The 16554-nt window shown below is 50.4% G+C and overlaps 1 protein-coding gene and 1 long non-coding RNA gene across 2 annotated transcripts in view; one reads left to right on the top strand and one right to left on the bottom strand.

Annotated features, from left to right (window-relative positions):
• The window catches only part of SPRING1 (SREBF pathway regulator in golgi 1), a 120922-nt gene that overhangs the window by 96994 nt on the left and 7374 nt on the right, over positions 1–16554 (top strand). The window lies entirely within an intron of this gene.
• LOC122470267 lies at positions 3382–9635 on the bottom strand. The gene is made up of 2 exons (XR_006293877.1): positions 9462–9635; positions 3382–3974 (listed from the first exon to the last, which is right to left on the bottom strand). It is a non-coding gene; the product is annotated as an uncharacterized LOC122470267 (long non-coding RNA).

Raw genomic sequence — 16554 nt, 5'->3', positions numbered from 1 at the left:
TGCAGTTGTCCCAACAAAGGAACGTAGACCGTTCCGGGATCCAAGCCCCCCTTGACCACTCTGAAGCTTCGGCAGCATTTGAGTCTCCAAAAAGAGATTTTCGCGGTTGCCGTGCAAGAATCCTCAAAGGCTTTTTCAGCTCCAGTCCCCGGCCACAATTTAAGGATAGACTCAGCCAACCATTTGTGAGGCTAAGTGGGTGGAGAAAAGGCAGAAGGAGGAAGGCATTTCTTAGTGCCCTTGGGACTCAAATGAGAAGTAGTCTTTACGCGGTTTGACTTTTTAAAAAAAAATCACTTCCAAACTGACACAAACTTGCCCTCTGATCTTGGCAATGGAAGAACTTCTCGAGATAAGAGGGCCAGGGGCTGCTCTGCTGTTCCCTCACCTCCATTTAGTCCACTGTAGAGCTCCGTCCGGTTTTTGCCTCCTCTGCTCCTGAATCCCTGGGCTCCAAGGCCAACGGCAGTGTCCTAATCTGCAAACAGAGTGGTGCCTTCATCCTCCCGTTCGTGACCCTCTTTGCTGTGACTTTTGCCCACTCCGTGGCTCTGACTGCGTCTTCTCCTTCTCCTGCCTGCTAACTACCCAACATGAGTTTCTTCTGCTGCTTGCAGTGAGTGTGGCCCCTCCGTGCAGGCCTGTCCCCAACCCTCTTCCTTAGTGGTCTTCTCCGGTCTTCTCAGGATCTGTCTTTGTACCTTCATGCAGGTACGTTCATGTACCTTCAAGCTGGCTGCAGCAGGGCCAGCTTCAGGGCCCAGGACCCTTAAGAGGCCCCCCTGCTTGGTTCGAGGTGCGGCTGTCTCGGTCGTGAAATTCTTAACAAATGTTGACCAAAGGGGTCTCATCTCCACTTTGCAGGGAGCCCTGCACATCACGTAGCCGGTCCTGCCTGCAGGAACCTTGGACTTCAGTACTTCCAAGAAAAAAAAAAAAAAGTATGTGGCCAAGTGACTTAACTTCTCTGTGTCACCGTTCTCTTGGGTTGTTAGGAGAATCCAGTGGCATCGTGCGGGGACAGCAGTAAGCACAGTGCCTGGGCAGGCAAGCAGCAGGCACTGAGCAAGCACCCAGAAGGGTTGTCACGGCTTCTGGCCTCTCTCCTCCGTTGAGCTGGTTCCCTCTGGCTCCTCTCAGTCGAAGGGATTACCAGTCATTCAAAAATATAATCCGCTCCCTGCTGGCTCCTCCAACTTCCACTCCCCACATCCATCGGGCTCCTTTTTAGTCTGCATTTGAAATGTTTATCGAACCTTTCCTCCCCTTCCCTCTCGGCTGCCACTGTGCAGGTTCAGCTCACACAGGTTGTTGTAAGAGTTTCCTAATTCGTCTCCTCGCCACTTGATCCTCACCGAGAATAAGTCAAGCTGGCCCAACAGGAATGTATGCAAATGCCCGTTCATCCTTGAGGAAGGAGCGGGCTCCTCGGAGGGAGGATGGGAAGACACAAGCCGACAGGCAGTGCCACTTGTGTGCCAGGTAATCGTCACAAAGACCCTACTTAGGCTGACATGGTCAGCACCCTTTTGACCGAGAAGAAACTACGGCCCGGTTTCGGTGGCGGAGCTGGGATTCATACCCACACCTCTCTGGCATGGACGTCCTCGTTCTCCAGAAAACAGACATTAGTGGAAAAAACTAGTGAAATGGGACCAGGACCTGCGTCTTGGCTGCTGGTCACGTACCAATGTTCGTTTCCTGGTTTCGATCATTGTACAATAGTTATGTAAGATGTTGGCACCAGAGAAAGCTGGATGAGGACTGTACAGGAAATCTCTGTACTATTTTTGCACCTTTTCTGTAATCTAAAATTATTTCAAAATGAAAAGTTAAAAAAAAAAAAAGAGAAAAAGAAAAGAAACCACCTGCCCTTTCCACTACATACTCTGTACCTGTCACTGAACTTTTTGACCTTCGTGTGCACTTGTCACTACTGTCCCCACCCCCGACGCATATGCACACATACACATGCGTGCACACGCGCACGCTCATACGAATTCTACACCGTGTCTTTGCACGGGGAATATTGCCCCAGATCGCCACACCCGTCAGCTCCTACGGCTCTGCCTGTGACCTACCCCAAAGCGTCAGTAGGAATGAGGGAAGGAGACAGGAACAGGGGGCATGTGATTTGCACTAGGCTGTGCTCATCCACCCGCCCCTCCTTTTTGGCGACAAAAATGCAGCGGTGTCACTTGCGACTTATACGTTGCAAAACGCCTCTCCTCCCCCTCCCCATCCCCAGTACCGCCCGCCTCCCCTCTCTCTTTGAGTTGGCGTGTAACCTTGATGATCCAGCCAAATGAGTTATTTGAGATGGAAACGTTAATTTATTTGAGCAGATGGGTGTCAGCGCTGCTCTGTAAAAAGGTGGCGGTATGCCGTATTGGCCCAGAGTGCTACAGATGAAGTCGTGGCTGCGTCGCTGAATCACCGAGTGTGAACGGAATCATATGTTAACAGCACTAAGGGAAATGCCTATTTAAGCCGAGCCCTTCCAGAAAACAAATCATTACCCCCCAATTTTTGTTTTAAATCTGGATTTTCACATCTCTTGATTTGCCGAGGGTCTTGAAAAACCTGAAACTCATTATTTCTCAAAGTGTGGTCCAATGACCGCCCACATCAGAGTCCCCCAGGGGCTTTATTAAAAACACAGATCCGTGGGACCAATTCCACCTCCTCCCCCCCAACCTACAGACGCCCACTCTCAGGGGTGCAGACTCTGGAGATTCTGCAGTTTTAACAAGCTCCCTGGATGACTGTCGTGCGCACAAAAGTTGGGCCCCCCCCCCATTGCTGAAATGGTGCCCTCAAACTGCCCAGGAAAATCTTCAAAACAAAACAAAACACAACAAGAAACCTTGGGATTGGGACTTGAGGTGGGGCTTTTTTTTTTTTTTCCTGTCCTGTTTTCTTTCTTTCTCTCGTGTCCTCTACCCGTACAGATTTTGTACCAAAAAAAAAAATTTTTTTTTTTTTTTTTTTTTTTTTTACTTTTGTGGTCAGAAAGAAATAAAGGGAAAAGTATCACAAAGAGACTATTTGTGCACTAGAAGCAAAAGACGGTTTGGAAATTTCAGGAATTTCCAAGACAAGGGATCTCCCTGTCCTTGGCACTGAACTTTAAGCCTGGCTTCTCCTCGGGCGCCCTCCCTCCTGCCCGCCTCCCCCTCCCCGGCCGCAGCCTTCTCTAAGTGTTACATCCAATTTTCTCTTGAATACTTGTAGTGAGGAAACGCAATGACTTCCCAGGGGACCCTGCTTATGGGGAAGCAGTGCAACCAGAAGATTTATGGAACGTCTGTAAAATACGTGTGTAGAAACTCACGACGTTTTGATCGCTACCAAGGAGAAGAATGGACAGTTTCTTACCAGTCAGTTTCACGGGCGTTTTTTATGGGTTTTTAAAATTAATTAATTTTGTCCCCCTTTGTTAGGAATTCTTGGCACAGACACAAGCCCCCGAGAAAGGAAACATTGCCCACGGGCTGTGTGTCCAAACTGTCAGGTTCTCAATCCCAGATCTCTGGGGGCGAGGCCAGTCCTCGTGCGGTTCCCATGGAGGGGGGAACGGCCTGTCAATGTTGGCAAGAAGAGGGGGGTCTTATTAGCGGTGTTGCCACCACGGCTCTAACAGGCTTCGTGCACAGCCTCTTCCCTGGGCTGTCTCCACACCCAGAGCCACTTGCGGGATGAGAGAGGGCCTGGAATGTTCACCGCGTCATGCCAGGCCTGTCCACCTCTAGCACCCTGGTCAACTGCAGGGACCATCCGCTTGGCCTCTGGTTTTTCTCAGCCTCACAAGTCTTCGTTGCTCCCCCTGGGGACGTCGCGGCCAAAGACAATGAACCCGGCGGAATTTCCTGGCCGGAAGAAGAAGAGCGGGGCGCAGAGGGGGAATTGGGGGCCCGCATCCTGCTTCTGTCACCGGCTCGTCCTGGGTTCTTTCTTAGCCACCGTCTCTTCTTCTGTGAAAGACAAACCCGGCGTCTGTTTTTTAGTGGCGTGTGACAGAGGTTAGAAAAAATATGTAAACAAATGCCCTGGCCCCCATCCCTACCCTCAGGGGACAGATGGCCACATCTGTAAGTCACACGGGGGTGGGGGCTGCCACTGGCGTCGTCCTCTGATACACAGGACAGCCCTCCACAATCAAGAATTGTCTGGCCCAAATGTCAATGGTGCCAAGGTTGAGAAACCCTAATATAAAGGGCCTGGCACACAGTCGGGGATTAAAATGGTAATAATGAAAAAGGGTGTGGAGAAAGGAATACAGTAAGTGTATTCAGTAAACCTTACTATTATTAGTAGATCCAAGATAATTGGTAGTCGCCTCCTGGAAATGCCTCGAAGGATTCCTGGGCTACAAACAAGCTTAGCTAGACAGTGTCATGATTGATTAGTGATGTCTGCCGTGGGCATGGCAGGGGGAAATGGCAGCATGAGTGCAGTGTATTTTCTGACCCTGGACACTATGATGTCTAGCATCTGTTTCTGCTCTGACATCCTGTGATTCCATTGCTGTGACTCTGTGAGTCTATCTATAAACTTCTGTAGTCAGCATTATTTGCAGAATATTTAAGCAGCCCAGGCTCCTGCAGGCTTGCTTGGCAGGGCAGGCTGGGGAGCCGAGAGCCAGGAAGACAGAACCGGCTCCGTGCAAGGCAAAACAGAGCTGCTGGGAGCATGTGACGCGGGTGATGTGGCGGCTCCCCACTTACCCCCTAAAATAGTCCCCATCTCTCTCGGGCTAAAAATTTTTACTATTAGTCACTCCATTGGATTAAAATATTGTCTCCAGGAGGGCTTTGTTTAAATGCGCAGGTATTGCCTAGAAGGGGTAAGCACGCCGATGTGTTAACTTGCTAAATTCGTTGCTCAGCAGAATAGAGCTGAGAGGGAACGGGGCAGGAGAGAGGTTATTTTTGAGAGCGGGTGAAGAGGTTCAGGGCAGGAGTCAGACTGTACTACACAGCTCCAGAAGGTGCTGTGTACTCTGAATTAGGATGACCAACTCGTGCTGGGACTTTCTCAGACATCGAAATGAAGATCTTATGTTCCAGGAACTCCCACTGTCTCGGGGCACACCAGCGTGGTTGGTCACTCAACTCTAGGCCATGTGGCATGGGGGGAACTGCGTAGTCCTTGCTGGGATTTGTCCCTCACGTGGTTGCCCGAATTCTCTCTTTGGACATGCTCCTCCCTGGCTTAGGAACCTTCCATGGCTCCCCAAGGCCCACTGGATGAGGTCTCCTTATGGTGTTCAGGGTGGCCCTAGCCTTGCTTCCTGATGTCACCTGATCCACCACTCTCCTGCCAGGTGTTACATCAACTTTGCCATCCTGGAGACCCAATGAGTACTATTCTCTCTCCCTGGGTTAGAGAAGGAGCTTTCCTAGAAGGGTGTTGGAGGCTCTTCAACTTGTGTCAGCAGCGAAAGAGTTAATTAGCCTGCCCTTTGCATTATAAAACTCATCTGACTCCCCCAGTGGGTTGGGGCTTGGGATAAGGCTACCACTTTGTGCCAGGAGGGACCCCACTTTGTCCCAGAGAGCCCCTGGAACCCTTGGAGGGAAAGGCCAAAGCCATCCCATATAGGAAACCACCTCAATTGAAAATAAGGGCTCCTTCCTTCCTTTAGCCTCTAAGCTCTTCAAGCAGTTGCACATACATTACTTGGTAGATCCCCTGTGTATCTCTGATCAATAGGTGAGGCAGGTGCCATGCCTGTCCGACAGGTGGAAAAACCGAGGCCCCAGGCAGAGGGCAGTATACATGATAAAGGTTTCCAGACAAGGAGGGGCAGGCACAGTAGTGGCTAACGTCTCACGGCACACCGGTGGCTGCACGGTAACTAATCAAAGTCTCCTGACCTATGTTTTCTGATGTTTTCACTCATTCATTCATTCATTCATCCATTCATCCACTCAGGTTTTTATTGAATGCTTATTATGTGTCAGGCAGTGTGTTCATTAAGTCCCTCTACTACATTCCGTATGTGCCCTCGTTTTAGGGCTCGTGGCAGCCCCGTAGGGTCTGGTTACTATTACTATCCCCAGGCACAGGTGAGTAGCCGAGACGGAAGAGGGAAAGCAGTGCTCTCAGGGTCGCTCAGCTCCTAGGTGGGGCCTTTGCTGAGGCTTGTCCTGTGTGCTGGTGTGTGGTCTGCCCTGGTGGGGCCTCACTCTTGTAAGAAGAGAAACGGACCATTTTTCTGAGGCCTGCGCTTTGCCTCTGAGATTGGCCAAGCTGCTCCCGCCCAATGAGCCACATTCCAAATTGGAGAGAAGGAAGACCATGTTGCCGAAGCGTCTTCTATGGGACGGGCACGTCACGTATGTTTTCCATGCCACCTGGCAAAGGAGCCGTAGTTGGGGCCAGAAGAAATCGAGGCTTATTGCGTTGACAGGGTTGGCCAAAGCTGGCGCAGCCGGTTTATGGGGAGTGGAGACCCAGCCTTGGATGGCTACGTCAACGACTCGCTTTTTCCCCCCAGTCAGCCGTGGCTGTCCCAGAGGACGGGCGATAGGGAGAGAGTTTGCCGTGAGTCCTCAGGTCACACGAAAACCACAGGAGCAGTTCTCTTGCGGCTTGGTACGTGATCTTAGGCACAGACTCCCCGGACAGGAGCCAGAAAGCCACTCTCCCACCCACTGTAAGTCTGGGGAAGTGGGGAGAGGACCCAGGACTGGCCCCAGCTGAGTCCTGCTGCCCACGATGGGCAGCAGGTGGCGCTGTGGCCCCGGTTTAACAAGGGCAGCGGGAAGGTGGAAAGGAGGGGGGGAATCCAGAAAGAAAAACTAGTGGAAAACAAGGATTTAAAAGAAGAACAATTTGTTCCAAAACATTTGCCTTGTAACGGGGTCATCTATAAATTCTGGGATTTCCTGTTTGCTGCTGGGCAGGCCGGCCGGCAGGCAGGCCGCTCTCTTCTCTGCAGTCTGGAAGAATCATTTCAGCCCCACTCCCGAGCCCCGGCCTCCCCTGGCCCAGATTGGCTCTGAAATTTCCCGGCTTTTGTGCCCAGAAGCAGGATCCTGTGACAGCAGGTCTCCTCGAGCTGTGCTCCAGTTTCCGCTGGGTGGGAGGAGGAGCAAGACCGTGGTCTTTTTCAAAGGAGAGACTATATTTGTGATCTCTCTGTGCAAGCCGTGCTGCTGGGCTTGTTTTGAGTCATAAAGTAAGAGAGAAAGAATAAAATGAAAGAGACAGAGGTGGACCTCTCATTTTTACTTGTCATAGTTACGTGTGTGTGTGTGTGTGTGTGTGTGTGTGTGTGGTAAGAAGACTCAAGATGTACCCTCTTAGTGAATATCAAGTGTACAATGTGGGATTGTTAGCTACGGTCACCATGCTGTGCGTGAGCTCCCCAGAACTTACTCATCTTCTCACTGAAAGTTTGAATTCTTCCACTAACACATCCCCATTTCTCCTGCCCTCCCCGCTACTGGAAACCTCCATGCTACCCTTGGCTTCTGCAAGGCTGACTTTTTAAAATTCTACATACAAGTGACACTCTGCAGTGAAGCCTTTCTGTGTCTGGCTTATGTCACTTAGCATAATGTCCTCCAGGTTTTTTGTTGTTGCAAATGGCAGGATTTCCTTCTTTTTTTATGGCTGAATAACATTCCATTGTGTGTATATACCACATCTTCTTTGTCCATTCATCTGTCAGCTGGACACTTGAAGTTCTTTCCAGGTCTTGGCTATTGTGAATAATGCTTCAGTGATCATGGAAGATCAGGTATCTCTTTGACATGATAATTTCATTTCCTTTGGAGATACACCCAGAAGTGGGATTGCTTCATCGTATGGTAGTTGTATTTTTAAGTTTTTTGAGGAAGGAGGTGGCCCCTTAAAAAAAAAGAGAGAGAGAGAGAGAGCTGTTCTAGTTAATAACGGGGATGGAGATGTCATTGGAAAAGAGAGAAAATTAACAGTCCAATAGGACTTGAGCCAAGTCCAAAGCCCAGAGAGACGTCGATGGATAAATGTCTAGAGAAGATGTACACATCCATCCACCCATCCATCATCCACCCACCCATCCACCAATCAATCCACCCATTCACCCATCCACCCATGCATTGACCCACCCATCTATCCATCCATCCATCCATCCATCCATCCGTCCAGTTGTTCACTCATTCATTCAATTATGGAGCACCTACCATACGCATGTACCTTGTCTTGTTTTAGTCGGAAGCTAAGCCTAGACCAGTCCTATAGTCTCTTTCTGGGGCCAGTGGCATGTGGAGGGCATGTGAGTACCATTTGGAGATGGGATCCAGAAGGTGGGCTTAGGATTCCTGGACAACAGCTGCTGGGACCTTTAATGAGGATTGCAACATATTTGGCCAGGGTGAGGGGTACAGTTTGTGGCTGAAAACAGAGTTTTTCTCTGGATAAGTCCAATGAGCCCGCCTGGGATCAACTCCACGAGGGCTGGACAATCTGGTCCCGGCAAATTAAAACAACATGGGCACCAGCCAGCTCCATTTTTGAAAACAGTGTTTTGGTTGTTTTAATCAAGGACACCACCCTTGTCCCCTGCCCTTGACAACAAGCTCTGAATTGAAATGAGGCAGAATTTATAAGAAAATAGAGCAATTCTTGGTTATTCCAACACACGCTGGTTTTCCTTCCCATCAGCTGCACGATTCAAGTCCCTCTCTGTACCTAATTTTACCCTCTGTGCGCAGGCCTGTCAGGATGGATGAGCCCGGGCCAAGACTGTCTCGAGGGACACAAGAGCAAAGAAGCCCTTTCCGTCTGTAGCTGAAGCCAAACTGTTGTGTTCTCCCAGGTGGGGAGTCCCTCTCCGCCAGGGTCTTGGTCCCTGCAGTGACAGGGGGCGGCCAGGGGGGCGGCATGAGTCCCTGGCTGAGTCTGTGTGTTAACTGTGCCTTTATTTTCTGCATTCAGATGCTTTGAGGTCTTGAGAGCCTGGCCACTCTAAAGGGACTGCCCCTCCCAGGGTTAGCGGGTCCTAGAGACAGTGAACAGCTTGCCAGGAAGTGTGCTTTTCAAACGCGCGGGCCAACCAATCCAGAGCTCAGATCTCCCACCATCTCCTTTGTGGGGCCCTCACACTCCAGGCCACTCACCACCTGTCCTAACCACCCCAGGGCACATAACTGGGGGCAGCCCCTCTGCCCCAGGGCTCACTGAAATTATTCAAACGAGCCTGCTCACCCTCCCTCTCCCCTTCCTGTAAAAACCACAATAAAGGTTCTTACCCATGTTCCCCCCCACCCCCCGCCTGTGCCTCCTGATTGACCCTGCACGGTAGGCTGTGCCCCCTGTTTCTAGAGACCCGTGAGCATAAGAACCTTCTTCTTTCATGACCATCACCTCCCTGTCTGAACGTCTTACATACCTGATGAAAGCAAATCTGGGTACCCTCACGACAGTCTGCACTTTCTGAGTGAGAGTCACAGCTCCCTGTGCTCACTTACCTGCAGCCTCCTCTTCCATAACATGGAGAGTGACATCCAGTCATTGTGGGGATTGAGTAGGTGACAAAGCCATTTCCCAGCCTCAAGTCCCTCTTTATCCCACGTTCATGTTCTCTTTTCTTTGTGACACTTACGTGCCTTCCAAGTGACTCATTTCTTTCTTTGCCCACCCCTCCCCCCCACCACTAGAACGAAAGCTTCTGAGCACCCAGTGCCTAGACCACTGCCTGGCACCTAGTAGGTGCTCATTTAACAGCATGGGATGAATGCGAACGTGCCCAGCGCTTAGGTATGCCCATGCGCTGCTTGCTTTCCTCCCTCCCTCATCTTTTGGGATCCTCTGGTGTGAACTGGCGTGGATCTGGGCCACTTGACAGACTGGAAACCACTCAGCGAGATTCTCGTCCCTTCTGCTGGCCTCGTACTCGCGTGGAGGCTCTTATCCAAGACACTCAGAGCACTTTAGAAACACGAATGACGTAAATGGTGTACTTTGTTCGTGGCAGGTGGGGCATGATTTGCCGAAGTGAGATGGTTCCCAATGAAGCCAAACCTGCTCTGGAGGAGAGTGGAAAGTTAAGCGCCGTCAGAGACCTCAGGGGCCATTGGGCCATTTGCCCAGTGACGTCCGGCCCAGTGGCTCAGGTCAGCAGAGATTCCTGGAAGGCGGCCCCTCCTAGGAACCCCTCCCTCCCTTCGCAGCCCCGTGCCCTGGAGCGGTATTGTTTTGCTCCTTTGGCAGAACTTCCTGAATCAAGTTAAGAGGATTCTCTGGCTGCCAGAAGGCTCCTCGCATGGATTTATTGAGTCCCCACTTAGCAGAGGCGCTGCGGCTGTGAGTTGTATCATGCTCACACCCATTCATTCGACAGATCCTTTTGAGCATCCAGTCTGGGCCAGGCACTCTGCATAGAGGGACCAGGAGACCGATGAGGGGACACTGACTCATGAAGGAAGTACTTGGCTGAGCACACATAGCACAGGGTCTGTGGGAGCCCAGAGAAGTGAGTTGGGTCAGGACAGGCTTCTTGGAGGAGTCCTGCTTCTGTTGGTACTCGGGACTCCTTAAGTTGTAGGTTACAAGACCCCAACTAAAACAGGCTAAAGCCTTAAAGAGAAGACATTGGCTCACGGAATGCGCAAATGGAGGAATAACTGGTCAGCGTCAGGCACAACTGGATCAAGGTGCCTGAATAAGGACTCCATCTCTTGGTATTTCTCTCTCTGTATTGGCCTCATTTCCTCCCAGCTGTGGCCAGAATTCCTCCCACTTGGTGGAAAAGCTAGGAATGGGGAGCTTTTGGTTGACAGTCTTCCCTTCAACTACTGTCTAAGTAAACATACTTACTCGGCCAGTGTTTACTGAGTGGTGAACAAGACAGTGTCCTACAGATTTATCCTACAGACAAACTTATGTTTATGTGCCAAAGACACATGTACAAGCATATTCATTTCAACATTGCTTTACACTGACCAGAACCTGGAAATGTTTTTAAGTGGCCACCGACAAGGGATTGGTTAAGTAAATTACACCATGGAAGACCAGACAGCCCTTCAGAAGAATGAGTTAGATGTATATCAGTAGTCCTCCTCACTCAGGGCAACCTGCCCCCCCCCCCCCCCCCCCCCCCCCCCCGGCACTTGGCAATGCCTAGGGACATTCAGTTGTCACAGTTGAGGGGGGAGGGGTACGAATGCACGGCACAGCACCCCTTCCCCGCGAAGAATTATGCAGCCCAAAATGTCAATAGTGCCCGGATTGCGGAACCCTGATCGGTATCTGCTGATACAGAAATCTTTAAGACATGTTGAGTTTCAAAGGAAAAAAAAAAAAAGCATTGTGGAAAACAATAAATATAGTAGACCGCCATTTATGGAAAACAAGGGGCGTATCTATCTCTGTGCTTGTGTATGCACAGCATTATCTCTGGAGGAGCACATAAGAGAGTGGGGGCTGTGCGTTGTGAAGGCCTGAGGGAGAGGTGCGGAAGAGAGATTTATTTTCACTACACGGCTCTTTTACTGTCTGAATATTTTTAGACCGCATACGTGTATTCTTTTCCTTTTTTTTATGTTTATTTATCTATTTTGAGACAGAGAGAGCGAGAGCCAGGGAGGGGCGGAGAGAGAGAGGGAGAGAGAAAATCCCAACCAGGCTCCACAGTCAGCATGGAGCCCAGGGCGGGGCTCGATCTCATGACCATGAACGAGATCATGACCTGAGCCGGAATCAAGAGTCGGACGCTTAACCGCCGGAGCCACCCAGGCACCCCATAGACCACATACGTGTGTTCTTAAGAAAAAAAAAGCGTGTGTGTGTATATATACGTATATATATATATATAAGAAGTCTGAAAGTTTGACCACACCCACCCACATTTCCTGCCTCCCATGTCTTCTCCCTCTGAGACAATTAGCTGAAGAACATCCCACCGGGTCTCAGCTGGCACAGCTCACAGAGATCCGATCTTAGAAGTCATCACAGAGGCCTCAGAGGTGCCGACTTAGACCCATCTGAATGCGTCTTCACTGGAGGACTAGAACCTTTACCGGAGGGCCTCTTTAGAGCCTTTAATGCAAGCGTGTGCACGGCACATCTCGGAGGGGACACGGTAAACAGAATTAGCACATGTCCTTGCCTCCTTTATTCCTTCCCTAGGGCTGCCATAACAAAGTACCACAAACGGGGTGGCTTGAAACAACTGAAAGCTACGTGTTCACAGCTCTGGAGGCTAGAGGTGTTGGTCAGCAAGGCCTTGTTGTTCTCTCTGAAGGCTCAAGGGAAGAATCCTTCCTTGCTCCTTCTAGCTTCTGGAAGTCTCCGGCAGAGTCTTAGGCATTCCTTGGCTTGCAGCTACATCCCTCCTGCCTCCGTCTCCATCACCACACGACCTCGTCCCTGTGTGTCTGTCTTCACGTGGCCGCGTTCTTACAAGAACGCTCTATCCAAACCGTGTTGGATAAAAGGTCCGCTCTGCTCCAGCATGACCTCATCCTAAGTGAGCTAATTACAATTATTCTATTTCCAAATAAGGAAACCTTCTGAGTTATTGGGAAGACTTCAGTATATCTTTCGGGGGGACGGCATAAGTCAACTCGACAACTCCTAAGCGCACACACGTATGTGAATAGTTCTTTCCATTTCATTAAAAGCAGACAAACCAACAACCCCACCGTTGCACTGATTAGGCTTCAAGAAATGTGGATTCCACATTCACTTTACGGTTGAAGCGTCTGACGCCCAGAGAGGGACGGTCATTAGCCCAAGATCACATAGCACAGGGAGGGCTGACACTAAAATCCAGGTCGGCTCTCTCCTGGAGGAGACGGTCTGTGAACCCTGTCTGTCCTTGTAGGAGCTGCTCTTTGTATGTGAGGCCACGGCTGACTGGCTGGTGATCAGGAGGGCGTCCGTCAGCTCCTCCGTCCGTCCCGTGCTGCCACCTGTTACCTCCCAACACGCAAGCAGAGTTACCCGCCAGATCAATCCCTGCTCCTAGACACACGGGGTCCTATTTCTGAATGTCCCCAAGGGTGTTCTTGGGGACTCTGGGTTGTAGGTGACAGAAACCACTGCAGAGGGATCTCTTGGCTCGTGTATCCGGAGAGGCACAGCTAGATCCAGGATCCCTGAGCCATCTCTCTCCCCTGCCCTCCGTCTTGTTTCTCTGTGCATTGGCGTCATCCCCAAGCACACTCGCCACACGGCCGGAAGCATGGGGCCTGCCTCATCAGCATTCGTGGGAGAGCCTGCCCTTTCCCCAGGCTCCAGCCAGCGTCCCAAGGACGGCTTGCTGGCCACGTCCCAGAACCCATGCCTATAGCCAGAAGTTTTTGGTTCTCTGCTTGGCCTGACCTGGAGCAGTGAGTGGGGTCAACTCCACCCGGACCGTAACAACTGAACATGGGGGAGCGCCGGTTCCACTCGAAGGTCAATTGAAATACATGCGTCCACTGCAGTGAGTTAGCTCTGTTCCCCCTTCACTGATTCCTCTCCAACTCTGCAGGTGCATACAGTGGTGACTGGCTGAGAAGACTGCAAGGCTTTAGACAGCCCCTCCCCACTGCAGGGGGCCATTTTGAGCCATGGACGGTTTGGCTTCCTCTGGGTTTCTGTAATCCTTCCCTCACACTACTGGATGTTTACTTTTCTATCCCTCACCCACAACCAGGCTGTAAACTCCTTCTGGGACCTTGGCTTATTCCCCTTTGCAAACCAGCATCTAGCACTGCAGGTAACAAGTAGTCTCTTAATAAATGTCCATTGCATTGGGAATCTCTCATAAGGCCAAGGATATGGTAAGTACACTGTAAAATTTTGCTGAATGAATGAGTGAATGGATGGAGGGAAGGAGGGAGGGAGGGAGGGAGGGATGGATGGATGGATGGATGGATGATTGGATGGTTGGATGATTGGATGCATGCATATATGGATGGATGGATGGATGGATAGATAGATGCATGGATTGGTGGGTGGATAGTTGCATGAATAGGTGGATAAATGAGTAGATGGAATAGTAGATTGATGGATTGATGGATGGGTGGTTGCATGGGTAGATAGATAGATGGAGGGTAGATGAATTGATGGATAAAGACATGGGTGGACGGATGAGTTGATGCTATTGTGATCACCACTCATAGTCTTCTATGCAAAGAGCCACTACTATCAAGGGCAGACATAGCTCACTGATTCTTTCATTGTCTGGCTATCTGATTTCTGTCACACAACTTACTCACTTTCTTTTATAATGCAGGGGAGTTAATGCTCACTTGCCTAGTGAATTCCATTCTGATTCTGCTGCTTATCATTGCGGACAGTGACAAACCATGCTACAGAGGAGAAGGGGCCAGGTGTCTGTTCAGAAAGAGAAGGAAACGGTTAAGAAGGAGGAGCTGTGTGCCCCTCTCTCTCTTCCTGCAGACAGACTTTATCCCCACGGTAGTGAAGATGCCTGGGGTTACCCTCAAGTCACATCCTTCCGGCTCTGTGGATAGAGGCAGCTCTCTTACCCTGGCTTTTACAAGCCAGGAGAACCCAAGAGACCTGGGTATGATGCTCTGGAGGCAGTGTATCATGACTTCCCTAAATGTGCTCTTGGAGACTCAAGCTCTTAGCCTGCCCCCAATTCAGATGGGAGTTGATCCCACCAGGGAAAGCATTGCACTCTTCCCCTAAGGAGCTCTGGCTTCCTTATTCCCTTGCTCTTGTCCTCATGCCTCCTGGGAAAGGGGCCACCTAAGCAGTTAGTGTCAGAGGGAAACCCTGCTGAGAAGCATCCCCGAGGGCCCACCTGTGCTGGCAAGCAGTGGTTACTGACAGTGCGGTGGCCCTCTGGAGTCGGCTCGCTGGACAGAGAGCGCTCACATCACGCCCTGTAGATCCATCATCTCCCTTAGGCTTCAGCTCTTCCGAGGTTCGGTTAAATAGTTTGCTGGATGCTGAGCAGAAAGGCTCATTCCCACTGCCTCTGCCACACTCTCCATGGGGCGCCGTATACAAACAGCCACGAGCGTGCGTGCAGCTCTCGCTATGTGCCAGGCTCTCTTCTACCCTCGTGAGACAGCTATTAATATCCCCACTTCATGGAAGAGAAAATGAGGCTCAGATGGTGAGGTTGGTGGACTCACTCAGCTCGTGCAGCCAGTAAGTGGCTGAGCCAAGATTCAAACCCGGGGCTCCCTGCAAATTCACAGCTGTCTCCACGGACTGGCATGGCTAGGACTTCACTGATGCTCACTGCTGATCCGTTTTGGAGTTTAATCAATGGAAACCTCACTTAGCGTTTTATTTTCCCTATCAGCAATTCGTGAACTGTAATAGCCTATGAGGGAGGAAAAATAGCCTATGGAAACAAAGATTGATGCTAAAAACTGGAAATGAGTCAGTGTTAGCACTCGCGTGCCCTTTCTGTTTCGGCTGCTGGAATTGAGTAAAAAGCATGGGCCCCTGGGAGATGTGATTGAAGGACCCCTGAATGTTCCCATCACCTAACAGCTCTGTTCCCCAAGATTTCACCTGGAGACTTTCATTTCTTTGGGTCTGAAATCCTTTTTGATTTTCAAAAGACCTTAATTAAAATGACAGTACCTCTGAGAGCGGTCATAATAATCCTTGAGCCTATGCATCAGCTAAACGCTTAGGCAAAGGAGCTGGAGAGTGAGGCCCTAGGGAGGGGGCTCAGGATACACAAAGGTGGCCCTGAAGCAGGTATGGGCCCTAAAGGGGGTCCCACTTTACCTCTATCACATTTCCACCCAAGGCCAGCTGCACAGGGAGAATATTGGGTCTGCTGTTTATTGGTACATTACAGATCACTCTGACGCTTAGAAGCTCAAAGCAGCAATAACCATTTATTTTTTCACACAGTGTCTGTGGGTCAGGAATCTGAGAATGACTTAGTGAGTGGTTCTGCCTTTGGATCTCTCACGAGTTGAGATGTTGGCTGAGCTGCGGTCTTACTTGAAGGCTTGGCTGGGGCTGGAAGATCTGGTGCAAGGTGACTCTGTCAGTGGCTGTTGGCAACACGATGCTGGCCAATGGCAGGATGCCTCCATCCCTCACCGTGTGGACCTGCCCACAGGGCTCCTTGAGTATCCTCACAACACAGTGGCTGACTTTCCTTAGAGCTGATGAACCCAGAGAGAGAACGAGAGAGGGAGAGCAAGCAAGCAGAAAGGGGCTGCAGTGTCTTCTATGACCTTGCTTTAGCAGCCATACTCCTCCATTTCTGCAACATTCTACGGGTTACACTATTCAAGGGGAGAGAGTCCTACACAAAGGTGTGAACACCAGGTGGTGAGAATATTGGAGGCCCTCCTGGACGCTGACTTAGGGCTACCACGATCATTATCTTTATTTTACAAGTGATAAAACGGAAGCACGAAGAGCTCACCTGAATGTATCCAGGATTTTTCATGACGAAGGGATCGTGTCTGACTGTTCACTCCAATATTCCTGGAAGCACCTGGGACAGTGCCCAGCTTTTAGTAGGTGTTCAGGAAACACTTGCTGAATGACATATGTACGTGGATGGATACTTGCTCCAGAAAAAACGGGGCCCTTGAAACTCAGTCCATTTTACTTACTGTTCCA

This window comes from Prionailurus bengalensis, chromosome D3 (genome assembly GCF_016509475.1).
Source record: "Prionailurus bengalensis isolate Pbe53 chromosome D3, Fcat_Pben_1.1_paternal_pri, whole genome shotgun sequence".
Taxonomy (NCBI): domain Eukaryota; kingdom Metazoa; phylum Chordata; class Mammalia; order Carnivora; family Felidae; genus Prionailurus; species Prionailurus bengalensis.
Note: the sequence above shows the minus strand (reverse complement) of the source record. Positions and strands in the feature narration are given on the sequence as shown.